The sequence below is a fragment of the Olea europaea genome, unplaced genomic scaffold, assembly GCF_002742605.1.
Source record: "Olea europaea var. sylvestris unplaced genomic scaffold, O_europaea_v1 scaffold1497, whole genome shotgun sequence".
Lineage (NCBI taxonomy): Eukaryota > Viridiplantae > Streptophyta > Magnoliopsida > Lamiales > Oleaceae > Olea > Olea europaea.
In genome coordinates this window covers 53,505-60,101 of record NW_019232539.1, presented here as the reverse complement: position 1 = coordinate 60,101, position 6,597 = coordinate 53,505, and the positions used below count along the sequence as shown (strand labels likewise).

At 38.2% G+C, this 6,597-nt stretch overlaps 1 long non-coding RNA gene across 1 annotated transcript; it reads left to right on the top strand.

Annotated features, from left to right (window-relative positions):
- Positions 1–2,485: 2,485 nt before the first annotated feature.
- On the top strand, positions 2,486–5,527 carry LOC111376363. The gene is made up of 3 exons (XR_002699459.1): positions 2,486–2,570; positions 3,261–3,345; positions 5,477–5,527. It is a non-coding gene; the product is annotated as an uncharacterized LOC111376363 (long non-coding RNA).
- The last annotated feature ends 1,070 nt before the right edge of the window (positions 5,528–6,597 follow it).

The window sequence follows — 6,597 nt, the reverse complement described above, 5'->3', positions numbered from 1 at the left end:
AAACTCCAAAAGTGCTCAACTCCGCTTTTTATAGAGCACTCCAACTAATCTCCACCGTCAAATTCAAATGCAATTAATCTAGGTCGTCCGTCACACCATCAATCTAGGTCGTTGAAATGAAACGCCATATTTGATTTAGGCCTAAGATTTTGCTGTGACTCTCACGCTCGCATATAACGCGTCGCCTCGATCACCACCAGCCGTCAACAATAAGTAGTTGCAGCAGCCTTTTAGGGGAATGGGCGCTGTACCCAACTGTCACCTTGAAAATACGCAACAGTTGTCAAATCATTTACGTCATATACGCCCGCCTCGGAATGACCTCCTCACTCAACTTTATAAAGTTTAGGTGCACCTGACGCGAAGTCCTCCTTGGGTCATCGTCTCGGTCGCTGCATTCTCCCTGAAGCTTTAGAAAGTTTTAGCCATCTCAACGCGTCGTCCCTTGTAGGTCAGCGTACCGGTTTCAGATGAACTCCTCACTCAACTTTACAAAGCTTAGAAGCACCTGACGCGTAGTCCCCTGTGGGTCATCGCCTCGGTAGCTGCGTTCCCGCCTAAGCTATACAAAGTTTTAGCCATCTCCCAACGCGTCGTCCCCTTTGGGTCAGCACACCGGTGGCAGATGAGCTCCTCACTCAACTTTACAAAGTTTAGATGCACCTGATGCGGAGTCCCCTGTGGGTCATCACCTCGGTAGCTGCGTTCCTGCCTAAGCTTTCAAAGTTTTAGCCATCTCCCAACGCGTCGTCCCCTGTGGGTCAGCGCACCGGTGGCAGATGAGCTCCTTACTCAACTTTACAAATGTTAAGTGCACCTGACGCGGAGTCACCTATAGGTCATCGCCTCGGCGCTGTGTTGACCATCTCCCCACACATCATCTAGCTCGTTAGCACCTCGACCTCGCATTAATTTTTCCCTCACACAGTGGCGAGGATTTAGCGCATATGCCTATGATCCACGCTTCGGTAAACACAGAAAATCGACCCTCGGGTTCTCACAAATCACGATCCCCATCTCGAGGCGCATATACCCGATCGGGAAGACAAGTCCGCCCATGATATAAATATTCATACCTGGACTTGGAGGACCACTGTTATGCCCCGAACTGAAGCCACGTCAGGTGAGGTATCTAACTCTCATACGAAGTGGTTACGCCCCGAACTGAAGCCACGTCAGGCGAGGTATCTAACTCTCATACGAAGTGGTTCCACTTCGGAAAGTCCACCATCACGTCAGCTGATGTGTGAAACGCTCATACGAAGTGGTTCCAAAGTGGTCCCCCTGAATGGTTCCAATTGAGGTGATCTGCTATCACACTACGAGGCATAGGTAATTCTGCAAAACTCGCCAAAGCGACCCATCCCCCTGAATTCGAGGTGAAGCGATCCCCTGGACCTCGGCCTGAAGATCCGTCGCTGATTTCAGGATGAGATATTTGTCAAGATTTTTTCTGCCCCTAAGGTTTAAAGTGATGTGACGTCTCCATGAGGCTAGTTGATGTGACCTATCAACTTTATGTCAACTCAACTTAGGAGAAGTCACTTCCCGCCCACTCTACAGATGCGGTTGATTGACGCCTATGAGCAGACGCCTCATACCGTTCAGATGTATACACGTGTCTCACATCCAATGGCTCTCCTCGCCTATAAATAACCAAGGTTTGGCAAGAGTTAAAGCTAATGAAACTCTTTCTATTTAGTACTCCATAGCAAGCAAATAAATATTCTCCTCCCCACTATTTTGCACGACCTTGGTACTATTTCGATCACCTGAGCCTAACTTGACCGTCGAAGTGTATACGGTCGCCACCACCCTCACTGGTCCCGATCGTGTGCATCTGACCATGCGTTGATTGTGTGCAAAGAAAAATACGTGGAGTGGCTATCGATTGACCATATAGAGGGTTCAATTTCCGAGGTCAACATTGCCCGACTACTACGACAGCAGAATTGTGGGACAGCAACTTTAGGTCCTCGGGTATCATCACTTTGAGAAATACACTTTCTGTCGCATCAATATTGATTATATAACTTTGACTTAAATTAAAATCAAATTTTATTCGGGTCGAACAAGCTCAGCAATTTCCGTTAAAGAAATCAATCCTGGGGCGTACTCTTAGCATCAGGTTGACTAGGCCAGATTCGCAAACCCCTAAGACCTCACTGGTCAATTTATTATCGTCATTCGATTGCAGCTCCTTTCACTCCGCCCTGCAGTATCGTGAGCCATTCTGATATATAAGGTTTATGATTTCAGATCTTCTCTTTCGTTCGTTCATCCATTCACTCTATTTCGAGATCTAGAGTTTCATTTTATTTTGAGCGTATTCATTTCCTTGGACCGATGTCCGATATTGAATTGATTTGTTGAAACATTGTTTTATGCAGGTGACTTTGCTGCCTTTACAATCTGTTTTACTATGTGAGTATTAGCATTCACTTATAAATATTTAATTTTCCCGAAATCGGGATTTGATATTGGTGATTCATTTTATCCATCAGACGAATTCCATTTCGCGATTCTTAAATAATTATTGAATTATTGAGAACTCACACACTTTCTGAGCGGTATGTGTTATTAGTTTACCGGGTACAGCAAGCTAATGTAGCTTTTACTGAATTGGAAAATAATTTTAAGTGCAAGATGCAAGGGTTAAGTTGATATCAGAAGTTGAGATTTTTCTTTTTAATTTATGAATATATCAGAAAACAAATGATTAGTTATGCTGTCCCCTTCGGGTTATGGAATAATGCCTTAATAGATTCCGGAATTATATTTTGCTGTGCCACACAGGCTTTAAAAAATGAAACCTCAAGGGCTTTTTCTAGTAAGGGAAAATCTCCATCAGAATCTCTTCATGAACTGAGTCAAGACTTCAATTGCGTCTTCCTGTAATCTATGTCACTTAGGATAATTAAGTCCAGTACTGGTTTACTAATGTAACTTGTAGAATGGTTATATGAACTATTGACATAAATGTTGAAGAGAAGAGAAATGTTAAGCTTCTATATAGAGTCTTGATCTAACGTCTGAATAAATCGATTTCTTACATTTCAAATTAGCTTGTGAAGCATAATGTGCTTGTTATTGCCTAAACCTATTCAACATTTGAGATAAATAATAAATAATAATTTATATTCAAAAAATAAATAAATTAATAAATTGGCTACCAAAAGAACCATCTGTCTTACTCTTTGGTTTGGCATCAATTTAATAAGTATCCTCTTCTTTTGTGCAAACTTTTATTGTTAATTTAGGTCGGACGATGAGCCTGTAGATCCAAAGCAGGAACTTGAAGAGCGATGCAAGGCACCATGTACTCGACCACTTAAAGAATATCAGGTGATTTTAACCGAATAGAAATAAACCCTCCTTTTTCTTTTTCTAATTTAATGTCTGCTTCTCCAATTTTCAAGTTTCCTGCCTTTTGTGTTCTTTTCACCTGATACTTAGTATTGCTAAAGCCTAAATGAAATGTTCTATGCATTGTACATTTTTTCAGTTTCTAGTTCTGTATTCTTTTTGTTTAAGCTGTTTTTACAATCTGATTGGAAGCTTTGTTGAACTCCTTGTAAAGTAGAGCAATGGAGCATATACCAATTGAATAATTGTGCACTGGAGAAGCATATACATATCTGCTTCCCCATTCCATTCCATTTTGATGCTTCTCATATTCTTGATATTTCAATAAAATGTTGAGCACCTCTAGCATTTGAGGATTATTACTACAAATGCTGGTGTGAGATAAGGCACACATTGTGTGTGCATATCTTTTGCACATTTGTCATCCTCATCTTTTTATGCCAAGGTGAAAAATATCTACATAGAGCATGTTTGGTCTAGATTTTTTGAGAATATATTTTATAAAAACTGTTCTCTCCCTCTCTCTTCATTTTTTTTTTTTTTTTTGGGGAGAATGTGTAGTTAGAAAGTAACGAAAAATCATGGATCCATGTGCAAATTTATTTTATTGGGAGAATATACCGTTGAAAATGAGTTTGGGGGAAAAATAAGTTTTAAAGAATCTGTATGACTATAGCAAACAGGGGCTTAATAGAAAATTTGAAGAAATTAAATTTTTGAATGGAAATTACTTTGTGACATTCATTTATACTATGTGAGATGTCTAATTTTAGTGGGCATAATGCTATGTTTATATCTGAAAAATAATCTTGTAAATTACTGATGATAATATTAAAATGTAGTTGTGGCTAGAGATAGTATAGATATTTGATCATAAGAAAGTGAAACATACATAATGATATATGTTCTGTGCATTATGTTCATTTTTTCATTAGGATGTTTACTTGCAAGAACGTGATAAAAGTTGAATATATTTGTTCTGAGGTATCTTAGGGTTAATAAATATTATGGAATTACATGTCATGTTAGTTCAACAAACATAAAAAATAACTCAGGCATAAAGGAGCAAGTTTCAATTGTGGGAGAACTTCTTGTAAATGGGTAATTTTAATTAAGAAAAGTTTCTAATGGAAAGCAGTTGATGGTAGTTGATGTGCTTATTCCTCTGGGAGAGTTGGTTTTAGTAATTAATTTAATTGTGGGCGGTGCACGAGCATTATGACAGGTTCCATATTTATGAATTAATGTCCTTTTTTCATTGACATTTATGGGTATTATGGGATTTCTGTAGTTAGAATCCGTACAACTATTTCAACATTCCCCTTTCCCCTTCTCTCTTGACACTTCCAACTGTACCTCCTTATTGTCCATTGTTCCTACATCTCCACATCCACCTACTCCAAATAATCTTGCAATTTGTTTGCATCCTCTCCTTGTTCAGTTTAGCTTCTGCATGTTTACCTCTTCTATGCATACCAAACAGATGGAAAATAAATTATTATTTTGATGGGACAGAATGGAGCTCAAGAAGCTTAACTTAATGTTGAATTGTTTCTATTAATTTCTTTCATATTGGCGGGATCGTAATTTTGGACCAAAGAATGCCCAAACTTTCCACCATTTGATGAATGCCTGTGTTTGTATGTATATTTTGAATAAAAGAGATGGCAGTACTACTTGCTAGTTGGCAGTTGACTTGTCAACAAGTCATGACTTGCTGCTGGACAATGGGTCTAACTCTAACTCTATCACCAGTTATTATTTGCAACTAAACAAGTCTTTACTTTCTGCTAGGCAATTGACGTGTCACTCGTCAGGCACCACAGATCAACTAATGAACCAATTCATGGTTGTTAGGCAATCGAGTTTGAGAATCAGACCTCCGGAAGAATTTTTTATTTCGTGTCTAAGGAACTTAAATTAGCCTTGACATGGGACAAATATGAGTTTTTTATAATAGTTCCTTATATCCATAACTGATGAACTTCATTTTCTGTGTGTGCATTCATTTATGGCTTGTGTTGTTCATGTATACTCTTTTCTTTCATCATGCTACCCTAAAAATGAAAGCTTTTGTCAATTGCAAGTGCTAATGTAAAGTTTCTGATAGGCATGTGCTAAAAGGATTCAAGGTGATGAAAGTGGGCACAAGCACTGTACTGGACAATACTTCGATTATTGGCAATGCGTTGACAAATGTGTAAGCCCATCTTTCCTGTTTACATTTATTCATCTGCTGCCTCTGTTTCGGGTATATTTCAACTGTATATTAATATTTTGTCTGTTTTGCTGCTGACATTGGTTTTTAATGCACAGGTTGCAACAAAGCTGTTTACTCATCTTAAGTAACTGGGCAAGACCTCATTGTTATGCTGGCACCAGATAAAGCTCTTTTGTTCAAAACTAGTTCAGTATTATTATATTTTTGTGAAAACCATTGATGCTTGTATGCCGCTACTTAGCTAAATGGAACGTTGAACTATGTGCCCTGCATTGCGATCAATAAAAGGAAAACTGTGGGATTGAATTCATTTGCTTTTGCAATTATTTATGTTGCTTTCGTTTAACAATTTACCGTTAAGGGTTTTGGAAAATTATTTGTTAATCTTATTTGCAGACTATTCTGAGAGTTTACTTTGTTACTAACATCATAGCTGTGAGTGCAAATCATATTTTTGGATACATGAATGGAACTTGAATGCCACTAATGGTTCAACTGTCGAATAAATGAGGCATCGCATCCTTAATGCATCTTACGGTCTAATGCTGATGTTTTGGTATGTTGTGGCGTATGGATAAATGGAACCTGAACGAATGATTCCTTGTTTTCTCTCTTATTTTCTCTCTTTTGGACGTAGTTAGGATAAACCTTTTTATATTGCTCCGGTACATCTTGGAAGACATCAGCGAACTTTAGCACAGCATTATAATGTTCTATATTGGTATTGTCCCATTTGTATGCGGACTTATTTAGAGAGAATGATTTTTTTGGTCCCCTGTTTCAGGAGAGAATATTTTCGTGTATATAACTATATATAATTTGGATTGTGGAATGAAAAAATAAAAATAAAAGATTGACCATGTGGAAGTTTTGTCTAATTCGATTCAACCCTTTTGTCTAATTTGAACATCTTTTACATATTTCCAAAATTGATTTTCAGTTCAATTCTTTTTTCTTCTCTTCACTTAGACGGACATGTTTACATTTCATGTTCAGATGTAATTGAAAGT